Genomic DNA, 15,085 nt, shown 5'->3' with positions numbered 1-15,085 from the left:
GGACAGTTGCTGTTTATATTTCTACATGTTGCGTTGTCATACAGAGTGTTTCCAGTGGGGCCCGATTGTAATTATCGTTCACTGAGACAGCGCGGCACAATCACGGGGTTTCTGCATCAAAAGAGGCGGAGAGTTAGCATGTGATTACTGCTTCTCTGTAAAGTACAATCTCTAACTGTATTGTTTTCTGTAATTCCTCTATTTTTAGTTAGAGTTGCCACCCAGCTGTTTTCTTCCCCGAATGTGCAGTCCAGAAATTTCAAAAATGTCAACCGGACATGTCTGTTTTCTTAAAATATAGAAGTCCATTTTTTTTCCACTTCTGTGTCTCAAGTTCTGAAAATGTTATAAACCGTTAAAATTATGAAGGTTTTCAATACATTTTCATCAGCAACTGGGCACAGTCGCAAGTCCACAGTTATAAGTATAACATAGCAAGCCTACGTGTCTGCAGGTACCATTGCTGAATGAGATAATCATGTAAATAATAATAGTAGGGTTTTACTTGCAATATCAAAAAATTATTGGAAAAGACATAAATAATAGAAGAATAAAATTATTATTTAAAGGGGAAGAGATTACAAATACGGCAGTAAAAGGGATCTGGGGATCCTTGTACATGAAATACAAAAAGTTAGTAAGCAGGTACAGCAAGTAATCAGGAAGGCAAATGGAATGTTGGCCTTTATTGCAAGAGTATAAAAGCAGAGAAGTCCTGCTACAACTGTACAGGGTATTGGTAAGGTCACACCTGGAGTACTGCGTACAGTTTTGGTCTCTGTATTTAAGGAGGGATATACTTGCATTGGAGGCAGTTCAATATAGAGAGGATGTTTCCCCTAGTTCTAGATTCCCCCACGAGGGGAAACATCCTTTTTGCATTGAACTGCATCCAATGCAAGTATATCTCTCCTTAAATAACTCCACTTTTCTGCCCGCTCCCCATAACCCTTTATTCCCTTATCGTTCAACAATCAGTCTTTCTTCACCTTAAATATATTCAATGACCCAGCCTCCACAGCTCTCTGGGGTAGAGAACAAAGATTCATGACCCTCTGAGAAAAGAAATTCCTTCTCATTTCCATTTTAAATGTGCGACCCCTTATTCTGAAACTATGCCCCCGAGTTCTAGATTCCCCCACGAGGGGAAACATCCTCTCTGCATCTACTCTGTCCAGCCCCCTCAGAATCTTATATGTTTCAATAAGATCCCCTCTCATTCTTCGGAGTGCAATGGTCGCCGACTTTTCGTGGAATGGCCGCCATTATCAAAATTCCGCTCCTGCGGTATCTCAGTGGTGACCCGTTTCCTCCCCACAACCGCTCTGCTGCTGCTGAGATGTCCCTAAGTGTGTCATCAGAGCGCGCACCGCCGATGTAACCACCCCCCCACCCCCCCGCCCAACGACGGCAAAAATCCGCCAAGAAAATCTTCCTCCCGCCAGGCAGTGCCAAAACCTGCTTTCTTGAGACAGTGGAGTGAGGCTGTGGCTTTCTGAAATGGCGGTGCAGCTCCCATTAAAGGGGAGGACGCACTGCCATGGCCGCCATGTTTTTTTTGTCGGCCAACTGGCCAAGACGGGGTGCCAGGCTGCCTGTTGGCGGCCCAGCCTAAACCCTCTCTGGTGGCCCAGTGGACTGAACTTTAGAAATCGCGTAGGCTCTCCCCTTTAAGTGAAGGGGAGAGCCGTGGTGACGCATCACCATGATGACATCATTAGCGCTACGCTGATGACTGACAGCAGCGGAAAATACACCCTCCTCAACTTCCACCCCTCTAGTGTACTTACCACATATCGGCCCCCAGTATGAGCGACTTTCGGTCCACCTGGAAAAAAGCCAAAGAGCGGAATTTCGTTCAAGAGGCCACCTCATCCACCACAGCGGTAAAAACACTAGAAACGGGGTCTGTGCGCCCCGTTTCCAGCGGTGGGCAATTTCAGCCCCGATGTGTATGTCAATAACTAAAGTTTTAGTGATTTTGTTTATGGCATTTAGCTCCTTTATGCTTATATATTTAAACCTTTGCAGATCGGGGTACAAGTACCAAAGATCCAGATTATGGGTGGATAGAGATAGTTCTGGTATTTGTACCCTTGGAGTATACTGCATATCATGTGTGCAATTATGTCTCTGAGGCAGGCAAGCTGCTTAAAGTGGTCGCTTCTCACAATCCCCACTGAACGATTAGCTGCAACAGTGGTAACCTCAGGAACTATCCTGCCACAGCCTGCAAATGCCATACTAATCATTTGATTCTGTCAGCTGCCTAGTGCTATTTGCATTCTGCAGAAGTTGGCTGTCAATGAAATAAATTATGGGCAAGTTGCAAAATAAGCAGAAACGCAATTGATTCTCAGGAGTGGAGCGTGTAATTAAGTTATCTGCAAGTTGAGCTAGTCCATGGCTTATATCAATAGATTCTCTCCAGCTGTCCCATTAATACTGCTGTCACGGATAATCTGTCCTCCAATCATAGAATCATAGAAATTTATAGCATGGAAGGAGGTCATTATTGTAATACTCCTTTTGCTCACATTGTAGAACGTCTATGTTGCAAATGCAGTCAGCACGCATAATACACAGCAATTTATGAAAACCCATGAGCACACTGCGACTATCAACGACTGTCTGTCCCACCTGTGACAGGGACTGTGGTTCTCGTATTGGACTGTTCAGCCACCTCATTTTTAAGAGTGGAAGCAAGTCTTCCTCGATTCTGAGGGACTGCCTATGATGATGCACACTGCATATGCCCTGCATAAAAAACTGATCACCGATCTGTAAATAACTTGCATTTTTGCAGCGCATTTCACATCCACAGGATATCCCAAAGTGTTTCATAACCAATTGATTCATTTTGAAGAATAGTCACTGTTAATTTGTCGACAAACGCGGCAGCCAATTTGTGCACTGCAAGTTCACACCGACAGCAGATGAGATAACATGGGAATCTGCTTTTGATGATGTTGACTGAAGGATAAATGTCGGCCAGAACACCAAGCAAACTCTCCTGTTCTTCAAACAGCACAATAGGATCATTTACATACAGTTATTTTAGTATAATAGGATCGTTTACATACAGTAACAACTTGTATTTACATTGCACTGTTAACATAGAAAATAGGAACATAGGACAGGAGCAGGACATTTAGCCCCTGGAGCCTGCTCCACCATTCAATGAGATCATGGCTGATCTGTAACCTAACTCCATATACCCGCTTTGTACAAGGGTCGGTGCTGTTCCCTGTATTTCTCTTGCCGCTGTCGCACCGTAAAGATCTGGTCCGTTGTACCCATTAGGGGACAAAATCCGCATTGTGACTCCAGGAGGAGCTCCTCGGCCACGGGAAGAAGACGGTTGAGGAGGACTCTAGTGACGACTTTCCCAGTGGCTGATAATAGGGAGATTCCTTTGTAGTTGCTGCAGTTGGACTTGTCCCTTTTTTAAAGATGGTCACAATTACTGCATCTCTGAGGTCTCCTGGCATGCTCTCCTCCTTCCAGATGAGAGAGATGAGGTCATGCATTCGTGCCAACAGTGCCTCTCTGCCATACTTTAGTGCCTCAGCAGGGATTCCATTTGGCCACCAAGCTCATGGTCTACACGGTTGTAGTGATACCCACCCTCCTGTATTGTTCAGAGGTGTGGACCATATACAGTAGACACCTCAAATCACTGGAGAAATATCACCAACGATGTCTCCGCAAGATCCTGCAAATCCTCTGGGAGGACAGGCCCACCAATGTTAGCGTCCTCGATCAGGCCAACATCCCCAGCATCGAAGCACTGACCACACTTGACCAGCTCCGTTGGGCAGGCCACATTGTTCACATGCCTGACACAAGACTCCCAAAGCAAATGCTCTACTCGGAACTCCTACACAGCAAGTGAGCCCCAGGTGGGCAGAGGAAACATTTCAAGGACATCCTCAAAGCCTCCTTGATAAAATGCAACATCCCCACTGACACCTGGGAGTCCCTGGCCAAAGACCGCCCTAAGTGGAGTAAGAGCATCCGGGAGAGCACTGAGCACCTTGAGTTTCGTCGCTGAGAGCATGTAGAAAACAAGTGCAGGCAGCGGAAGGAGCATGCGGCAAACCAGACCCACCCACCCTTTCCTTCAACGACTGTCTGCCCCACCTGTGTCAGAGACTGTGGTTCCCGTATTGGACTGTTCGTTCAGTCACCTAAAAATTCACTTTTAGAATGGAAGCAAGTCTTCCTTGATTTCGAGGGACTGTCTATGATGATGATGACCCGCTTTATCCGTTAATACCTTTGGTTGACAAAAATCTATCAAGCTCAGATTTAAAATTAACAACTGTTCTATCAATTGTCGGTTGCGGAATAGAGTTCCAAACTTCTACCACCCTTTGTGCGTAGAAGTGTTTCCTAATTTCACTCCTGAAAGGTCTGGCTTTAATTTTAAGACTATGCCCCTAGTCCTAGAATTTAAAAACATTTGTTCTGGGATGTGGGCGTCACTGGCAAAGCCAGAATTTATTGCCCATCCCTAATTGCCCTTGGTGGTGAGCCGCCTTCTTGAACCGCTGCAGTCCATGTGGTGAAGGTATACCCACGGTGCTGTTCGGGAGGGAGTTCCAGGATTTTGACCCAACAGCAATGAAGGAACGGCGATGTACTTCCATGTTTAAGGTGGTGGATGAGGTGCCAATCAAGTGGCTGCTTTGTCCTGGATGGTGACGAGCTTCTTGATTGCTGTTGGAGCTGCACTCATCCAGGCAAGTGGAAAGTATTCCATCACAATCCTGACTTGTGCCTTGTAGATGATGGAAAGGCTTTGGGGTGTCAGGAGGTGAGACACTCGCCACAGAATACCTCTGACCTGCTGCTCTTGTTGCCACAGTATTTAAGTGGATGGTCCAGTTAAGTTTCTGGTCAATGGTGACCCTCCCAGGTGTTGATGGTGGGGGATTCAGTGATGGTAATGCCGTTGAATGTCAAGTGGCAGTGGTTAAACTCTCGCTTGTTGGGGATAGTCATTGCCTGGCACTTGTGTGGAATGTTATCAGCCCAAACCTGAATGTCATCCAGGTCTTGCTGCATGTGGGCATGGACTGCTTCATTATCTGAGAAGTTGGGAATGGTACTGAACACTGTGCAATCATCAGCGAACATCCCCACTTCTGGCCTTATGATGGAGGGAGGTCGTTCATGAAGCAGCTGAAGATGGTTGGGCGAAGGTCACAGATCTGAGGAACTCCTGCAGCGATGTCCTGGGGCTGTGATAATCGACCTCCAACCACCACAACCATTTCCCTTGCTATGTATGACTCCATCCAGTGGAGAATTTTCCCCCTGATTCCCATTAACCAGGGCTCCTTGATGCCACAGTTCTTCAAATGCTGCCTTGATGTCAAGGACAGTCACTCTCAACTCACCTCTGGAATTCAGCTCTTTTGTCCATGTTTGGACCAAGGCTGTAATGAGGTCTGGAGCCGAGTGGTCCTGGCAGAATCCAAACTGAACATCGGTGAGTAGGTTATTGGTGAGTAAGTGCTGCTTGACAGCACTGTCGATGAAATCTTCCATCACTTTGCTGATGATTGAGAGTAGTATTCCATCATACTCCTGACTTGTGCCTTGTGGATGATGGAAGGCTTTGGGGAGTCAGGAGGTGAGATACTCGCCACAGAATACCTCTGGTCTGCTGCTCTTGTTGCCACAGTATTTATGTGGCAGGTCTAGTTAAGTTTCTGGTCAATGGTGACCCCCAGGATGTTGATGGTGTGGGATTCAGCAATGGTAATGCCGTTGAATGTCAAGGGGCAGTGGTTAGACTCTCGCTTGTTGCAGATGGTCATTGCCTGGCACTTGTGTGGCACGAATGTTACTTGCCACTTATCAGCCCAAACCTGGATGTTGTCCAGGTCTTGCTGCAAGTGGACATGGACTGCTTCATTATCTGAGAAGTTACTTGCCAATCTTTGATTCGAATTTACCTGGGCCAGATCCATTCTCAACCCACTGAAATTGGCCATCGTTCAATTAAGTATTTTTACTCTAGATTGTTCCTTGTCCTTTTCCATAGCTAATCTAAACCTTATGATACTATGATCACTGTTCCCTAAATGTTCCCCTAATGATACTTGCTCCACTTGACCCACCTCATTCCCCAGAACCAGATCTAGCAATGCTTCCTTCCTCGTTGGGCCACAACCATACTGATCAAGAAAGTTCTCCTGAACATAAGAACATAAGAACATAAGAAATAGGGACAGAAGTAGGCAATACGACCCCTCGAGCCTGCTCCACCATTCAATAAGATCATGGCTGATCTGATCATGGACTCAGCTCTACTTCCCTACCCGCTCCTCATAACCCCTTATCCTCTTATCGTTCAACAAACTGTCTATTTCTGTCGTAAATTTATTCAATGTCACAGCTCTCTGAGGCAGCAAATTCCACAGATTTACAACCCACTGAGAGAAGAAATTCCTCCTCATCTCTGTTTTAAATGGGCGGCCCCTTATTGTAAGATCATGCCCTCTAGTTCTAGTCTCCCCCATCAGTGGAAACATCCTCTCTGCATCCACCTTGTCAAGACCCCTCATAATCTTATACATTTCAATAAGATCACCTCTCATTATTCTGAACTCCAATGATTAGAGGCCCAACCTACTCGACCTTTCCTCATAAGTCAACCCCCTTATCCCCAGAATCAACCGAGTGAACTTTCTATGAACTGCCTCCAAAGCATGTATATCCTTTCGTAAATATGGAAACCAAAACTACATGCTGTATTCCTCACCAATACCTTGTATAGCTTAGCAAGACTTCCCTGCTTTTATACTCCATCCCCTTTGCAATAAAAGCCAAGATACCATTGGCCTTCCTGATCACTTGCTGTACCTGCATACTATCCTTTTGTGTTTCATGCACAAGTACCCCCAGGTCCCACTGTACTGCAGCACTTTGCAATTTTTCGCCATTTAAATAATAACTTGCTCTTTGATTTTTTTTCTGCCAAAGTGCATAACCTCACACTTTCCAACATTATGCTCCATCTGCCAAATTTTTGCTCACTCACTAAGCCTGTCTATGTCCTTTTGCAGATTTTTTGTGTCCTCCTCACTCATTGCTTTTCCTCTCATCTTTGTATCGTCAGCAAACTTGGCTACGTTACACAGTCCCTTCTTCCAAGTCGTTAATATAGATTGTAAATAGTTGGGGTCCCAGCACTGATCCCTGCGGCACCCCACTAGTTACTGGTTGCCAACCAGAGAATGAACCATTTATCCTGACTCTCTGTTCTCTGTTAGTTAGCCAATCCTTTATTCATGCTAATATATTACCCCCAACCCGTGAACCTTTATCTTGTGCAGTAAACTTTTATGTGGCACCTTGTCAAATGACTTCTGGAAGTTCAAATACACCACATCCATTGGTTCCCCTTTATCCACCCTGTTCGTTACATCCTCAACGAACTCCAGCAAATTTGTCAAACATGACTTCCCCTTCATAAATCTATGCTGACTGAATTTTGCTTGTCCAAATGTCCTGCTACTGCTTCTTTAATAATGGACTGCAACAATTTCCCAACCACAGATGTTAGGCTACTTGGTCTATAGTTTCCTGCTTTTTGTCTGCCTCCTTTTTTAAATAGGGGCTGTTAGCGCGAATGAATCCAGGAAGAATCACTCGTCACTCGGGTTGGTTCCAAAAATCAAACCGGTTTTATTTACGCCAGCGGGGAGAAAGCCTCTGGGTAACTCCAGGCAATCCTTTCCGCCGAACAAAGAAATTAATCGATACTTATATGTTTTACAACAGTTTGCTGCAGCTATTCAGCCCATTTCGGCTGGACACAATCCAATTATAACGAGTATAGATTACATGTTGGTTTCTTTGGGCGAATGGAATTGGCCCCCAGGCACCAGGGCACTGCGTGATCACCTCATGCTTAGCTAGGGGCTTGCTCATGGCCTCATGATGTTTTCCAGACCCCCTTATCTCTACTGTCCTTGGGTTCTGTTTGCGCCGAACCTCCTTATCTTAACACAGTTACAGGAATCCCTTTGTCCAGTATTCTACCAGGACATCTTGTCTGGGAGTTGCTGATTAGAGATATTCTGCTGAGCGTGCCCTTTTCAGTGTTCCTGTGTAAGGAAATTCAGTTATATCAGTTAACTAGGAATGTAGTCAAGTTGGCTAGCTAAGTTTCCCATGTACTTTGCGGAATCTCTGGCAGCCATTTTATACATATATATATATACATATATATTTATACATGTATATATATATATATATATATATATATATACACACACATATACCCTACAGGTGCCTTTGCCTTTGGAAGCGCCCTACAACAGGGGCATTACATTTGCAGTTTTCCAATCTGCTACGACCTCCCCAGAATCCAGGGAATTTTGATAAATTACAACCAATGCATCCACAATCCCTGCTGCTACTTCTCTTAAGACCCTAGGATGCAAGGAATCAAGTACAGGGGATTTATCTGCCTTTAGTCCCATTATCTTACTGAGTACCACCTCCTTAGTGATTGTGATTGTATTAAGTTCCTCGCCCCCCCCCCCCCCCCGGCCCTGCCACCCCCATAGCCCCTTGACTATCCACTGTTAGAATATTGTTAGTGTGCTCTACTGTAAAGACTGATACAAAATATTTGTTCAGAGTTTCTGCCATCTCCATGTTCCCCATTACTAATTCCCCAGTCTCGTCCTCTAAGGGACTAACATTTACTTTAGCTACTCTTTTCCTTTTTATATACTTATAGAAACTCTTGCTATCTGTTTTTATAATTTTGTGCTAGTTTACTTTCATAGTCTATCTTCCCTTTCTTAAACATTTTTTTAATCATTCCTTGCTGGCTTTTAAAAGCTTCCCAGTCTTCTGTCCTCCCACTAGTTTTGGCCACTTTGTATGCCCTTGTTTTTAATTGGATACCGTCCTTTATTTCTTCAGTTAGCCATGGATGGCTATCTTTTCTCTTATACCCTTTCCTCCTCACTGGAATATATTTTTCTTGAGAGTTGTGAAATATCTCCTTAAATGTACACCACTGTTCATCAACCGTCCTACACTTTAATCTATTTTCCCAGTTCACTTCACCCAACTCTGCCCTCATACCTTTGTAGTCTCCATTATTTAAACTTAGTACGCTGGTTAGAAATCCAACTTTCTCACCCCCCCATCTGAATTTGAAATTCAATCATGCTATGATCACTCATTCCGAGGGGATCCTTTACTAGGAGATTGTTTATTAATCCTGTCTCATTACACAGGACCAGATCTAAGATAGCCTGTCCCCTGGTTGGTTCCGTTACGTACTGCTTAAGGAACCCATCCCTTATGCACTCTATGAACTCCTCCTCAAGGCTTCATATTCCCTCCCTCCCACTCCGATGAAAGCAAGGTTCCTTTTTTTTGTTATTTAAAAAAGCATATTTTAATTTCTCATCACTTTCACATCAAACGTCTGACCCAGTCCTAGGCCTTTACCCATTCCTTTCTGAAACCAGGCAACGCATTTCAAACTTCTTCCCTCTCTTGATGTGGGGTGAATCCTTCAATTAAAATCAGGCCTCAGTCAAGACTTATTCCTGAAGTATCAGAAATGAAACTTATTTTGCTTGTGACTATAAGCCAAAAGCTCACAGATAAAATGCGACCGAGGCCCACTTTTGCTCGGGCTCTTGTTTCTGTCGCAGCAGTGCTGAGTTTAGATCCAAAAAGTGACCTAGATGAAATTCTAGCCCGTTGAGTGTTCTGGAAAACTATAACCAGAGGGGAACAAAATGTTCTTTTCAGATCATGGTTGTACTGCACAAACCGTGTTCTTCACACATCTAATCTTTTTCCACTATCAGAATCTTTACTTCAACAGATTTGGCAATGCATTCTGCAGAAGGCAGAATCAGATGTTTCACATGTTTGGAAGCTGAGCTGCTGGCGGCTTTGAAGTCTCAAGTGGAAATGGAATCTAAATGCTTCTGTTATTGAGCAAAGCTAACCCATTCGCCATTGCTTATATTTGCTTTATTTTTCTCTCACAGGGAATCCGATTGGAAATGCTCTTTAGGTTCTCGGTATTGTGGCATTTTACCCGGGATATTCAAGGCAACAGAACGCCTTTTTGCACTCGTTCATTTGATAGGTAATGCTATAATCTAGAAAGTTCAAAGAAAGTAAGTTTCCTTTTTAAAAGGGAAAAGAGTGGGCTGTAAAGACAGTTGACAGCTTTGCATCAACATCCAGGTAATAAAAAGGGGGAGTCTCAACCAGTAATGAGGTGGGTGGGGATGCTACAATTGGGTTTGGTGGCTCGGGAGTGGGAGATTGGCCACAGTTCCCGCTTCTCCTCACTAACTTGTGATTCATACTGGTAAACGTATTGTGTATGGATGTCCAGTAAGGACAGGATTGGGATTGGTTGTGATTGGTTAAATAGTCTGCCAAAAGTCACTGTGTAGGGTTGATAATGACATTGGAAGCATGCTCCGGCAAGAGTAAGCGCCTTCATGACAGGCAGGGAAGAAAAACTGGTTGGGAAAAATAGCATAACGCAGAGGGCTGGATTTTCGGTCTGCTGCTGCCCCTGTTAACGTCTCAGAGGGGCTGCAATGACAGTGGTAAGCACTTCCAGGCGGGCGGCCAGCTTTAAGCACCCCGTCAGGAGATTCCGTGCCGGTTTCGAGGGGGCGTGGAGCATTACCGCCTGGAAGTGGCGAGCCGATGTGCAACGCCCCTGGTTGTGAGACCGGCTTGATTTTTGGCTGCTGCCTGACCCGTAGCACTCCATGGAGCACCGTGTTGGGAATGTCTGGAAGCTGGAGTTCCGAGCTATAGCGGCTGTAGCGAGGTAAGTAATGTCTACCTCGGGCAAGTGTAATTGTTTTTTGTGATTTATGTTGTGGAGGCGTGGGTTATTTATTGGGAATTTTCTGGTGTTTTTTTTTTCAGGGTTTCTTTGCCCCCTGGGTCCCTCTTATGGTGCTCTGAGGCCGGCTGTTTAGCTCGGATTTTCGCTTGCTCAACTGGCCTAGCGCCCTAAAAGAGGTGTGCAATGTCTCCCTCCGCGCTCCGCTCTAAACTCAGGGCCCAGCTGATGAATTTTGCAGCGGCAGACGCAAACCATTTCCAGGAGCAAAATTTCCTGCTCCGCCCAGGACAACAACACAACAGAGACGGGACTGAATCTCTCCCTCCCCCACCCAAAAAAACTCCTAATGTTTCAGGTTGTAGATTGTGCGGATGGCACCTGAGCATATGTCCGACCACTTCGGTGCAATATAGTCGCAAGCCTAATAGGCTGAATTTCTGATATTTCAGGATTAAGTCTTGACTCGAGACCCGGTTTTAAGCAAGGGATTTGCACCACATCGAGAAAGGGAAAAAAATGTCAAGGGCAGCTTTTGTTTGAGTGGAATGGGTGTATGCCACGGACTGGGTCAGATGCTTGATGTGAGCGTGATTTTCAAGAAAAATACTCTTTTATGAAATAGATTGAATCTTGCTTTCATCAAAGGGGAGGGAAGGAACGTGAAGCAAACCCTTTGCCTAACTGAGCGGCTCTATTCTTCTGTCGATGGAACTCCGGTTTGGCTGTAATGACACATGAACATGCCATTATGATTTCATCCTGCAATTTTTTCCCACCCAGTAGAGGCATCTAGTGTGTTTGTACACTCCATCATCATCATCATAGGCAGTCCCTCGGAATCGAGGAAGATTGGCTTCCACTCTTAACAGGAGTTCTTAGGTGGCTGAACAGTCCAATACGAGAACCACAGACTCTGTCACAGGTGGGGCAGATAGTTGTTGAGGGAAAGGGTGGGTGGGACTGGTTTGCCACACGCTCTTTCTGCTGCCTGCGCTTGTTTTCTGCATATGCTCGGCAATGATCTCGAGGCGCTCAGCGCCCTCCCAGACTGCCTCTCCCTTGATTGAGCCCCCAAAAAATTAGACAATCAACAAATTGCACTTGCATAGCATTTGATAGGTATTTGTGAGAGAAAGACATACCTTGCATCTATACAGCAATTTTAATAACCTCAGAACATCTGAAAGTGCTTTTCAACTAATGAATTGCTTTGAAGTGTCATTGCTGTGGATTTGTTGGGCAAACACAGCAGCCAAGATTCACACAGCAAGGTTTTCCTTAGTACTGCTATGAAGTAGTTCTCCGATTATGTTCTCTGATCCTGGAGTGGGACTTGAAGCCACAACCGTCTGGCTCATGGGGGAGTGTTGCCACTGAGACACTTGGTTCAATGGCAGTACCGTTATTAGGAGTTCAGGTAGTGACTAATTGTGTAGTCAGAGGTTGGTTTTGAAGAGGCATTTGGAGGTGGGGAGAGTTACAAGATCAAAGTTCAAGCTTGCTTTTGATATTCTGAAGGTTATTTCCTGATCTGCACATCACTGATGAAAATTGTGTAAAAGCAGTGCAAATGATTTCTGCAATCTAATATTGTCTGTTTAATCCTTGTGTTCAGGTGCCTGTTTGTGGTGTTGGACAGCCTGAACTGTTCAGATGGAGCGATTGGTGCAGCAGTGCAGGGTTAGCTTGTCCGTGCCCTGTCCTTGAATGATGTGGCTCGCATTCTGGAGCCAGTCTTCCTCCTGCTTCTCCACCCAAAGACACAACGCACCTCCATTCAGTGCCTGAAAAAGAAAGTAATGGGAGGTAATACCAAATACTGCATGGGTGGTGTTCAGTATGGAAGAACTCCACAAGACTGAGTACTGTGAGCTAAAACTGATGTGACCTTAGTCTCTTTTTAATACAACTCCAAAGTGCCTAAGCAGCATGGCAGACAACCTTTTATACTCCCTTGCATGAGGTGTGCAGGTGACTCTTGGGTCTCCAACAATTGCGCCCTCTGGTGGCAAATCATACACAGTTACAATGTTTACATAACATCACACCCCCCATCCCCACCCCCCCATCACCAAAGTCTTGGATACAAATTATTTACAAGTTGAGACAATCCGGGGCCCTACACTCCCTGGTTGATCATCTGAGTACAAACTCTGGCATGGGTGAGTTGGTCGGACCATTGCTGCACTGCGACAAGGCTGGTCTGACAGGACTGTTGGGAATGGTGGATTCATCCTCTTGATTAACAGCGAGGTCGATTGCTGGTCGATCGATGATGGTGATATCCTCTCCAGGTTGTTCCTGGTTGTCGGTGAACTGCAGTGTTGTCTGATCCAAATGCTTTCTGCATGTTTGTCCATTCAATAGTTTGACTATAAACACACTATTACCCTCCTTGGCCAAGACAGTGCCAGCAACCCATTTCGGACCATGATCATAATTCAGAACAAACACAGGGTCATTAACATCAATGTCACGCAATACAGCCGCATGATCGTGGTACATGTTTTGCCGGTGACGCCGGGTTTCCACATGAGCATTTAGATCCGAGTGGACTAGGGCGAAACTGGTTTGAGTGCTCTCTTCATTAACAATTCTGCAGGGGGAACCCCAGTGAGCGAGTGGGGTCGCGTCCGGTAGCTGAGCAGAACCCGAGATAAACGGGTCTGCAAGGAGCCTTCCGTCACACGTTTCAAGCTCTGCTTGATAGTTTGGACTGCCAGTTCCGCTTGACTGTTGGATGCAGGCTTAAACGGGGCAGACCGGACATGCTTGATGCCATTGCAGGTCATAAACTCATTGAATTCCGAGCTGGTGAAACACGGTCCATTTTCACTGACAAGGACGTCGGGCAAGCCATGGGTGGCAAACATAGCCCGGAGGCTTTCAATGGTGGCCGTGGATGTGCTGGATGACATGATTACACATTCAATCCATTTAGAGTAAGCGTTCACTACAACTAAAAACATCTTTCCAAGAAAGGGGCCAGCAAAATCTACGTGGATCCTGGACCACGGTTTGGAGGGCCATGACCACAGACTCAGTGTAGCCTCTCTTGGTGCATTGCTCAATTGTGAGCACGTGTTGCACTGGTGTACGCATGACTCTAAGTCTGAGTCAATGCCGGGCCACCAAACATGCGACCTGGCTATAGCCTTCATCATGACTATACCCGAGTGGGTATCGTGTGGGTCGTGTATAAACGTTTCCCTGCCTTTTTTTGGCAAAACCACGCGATTACCCCATAAGAGACAATCCAACTGGATGGACATTTCATCTTTACATCAGTGAAATGACTTAATTTCATCTTGCATTTCCCCGGGAACGGCTGACCAGCTCCCAGTGAGGATGCAACTTTTTACAAGTGATAGCACAGGATCCTGGCTGGTCCAGGTCCTGACCTGGCGAGCTGTGATGGGTGACCCCTCGCTCTCAAAAGCATCCATGACCAGAAACAAGTCCCGGTAGTGGGCAATGGTAGCCGACTGAGGGCATCAGCATAGTTCTCCGTGCCTGGTCTGTGGCGGATAACATAGTCATAGGGGGACAATGTTAGTACCCATCTTTGGATGCGGGACTAAGCATTGGTGTTTATACCTTTGCTTTCTGAAAACAGCAAAATGAGCGGTTTGTGGTCGGATTCAAGCTCAAACCCGAAGTCCAAATAGGTATTGGTGCATTTTCTTAACCCCATATACATATGCTAACGCCTCTTTCTCGATCATACTGTAGGCGCTTTCAGCCTTAGTCAGACTTCTAGATGTGTGTGCAACCAGTTGGAGGTTGCCCGATAATTGGTTTGGCTGTAACACACAGCCGACCCCGTACAAAGATGCATCACAAGCTAGCACTAATCGTTTACACAGGTCATACAGTACAAGTAACTTATTAGAACAAAGGTGGTTTCTGGCCTTCTCAAAGGCTGTCTCTTGAGATTTACCCCAAACCCAGTCATCACCCTTATGTAGCAACACGTGCAACAGTTCCAGCAAAGTGCTTAACCCAGGTAGAAAAAGTTACCAAAATAGTTGAGGAGTCCCAAGAACGAACGTAGCTCCATCACATTCTGTGGTCTGGGTGCATTCTTGATGGCCTCTGTCTTTGAGTCCGTGGGTCTGATGCCGTCTGCCGCAATCTTTCTCCCCAAAATTTCGATGTCTGCCGCCAGGAAAACACACTTGGAGTGTTTCAGCCTGAGTCTCACTCTGTCTAGTC

Source organism: Pristiophorus japonicus, chromosome 11, assembly GCF_044704955.1.
Source record: "Pristiophorus japonicus isolate sPriJap1 chromosome 11, sPriJap1.hap1, whole genome shotgun sequence".
Lineage (NCBI taxonomy): Eukaryota > Metazoa > Chordata > Chondrichthyes > Pristiophoridae > Pristiophorus > Pristiophorus japonicus.
This window is presented reverse-complemented; position numbering follows the sequence as displayed.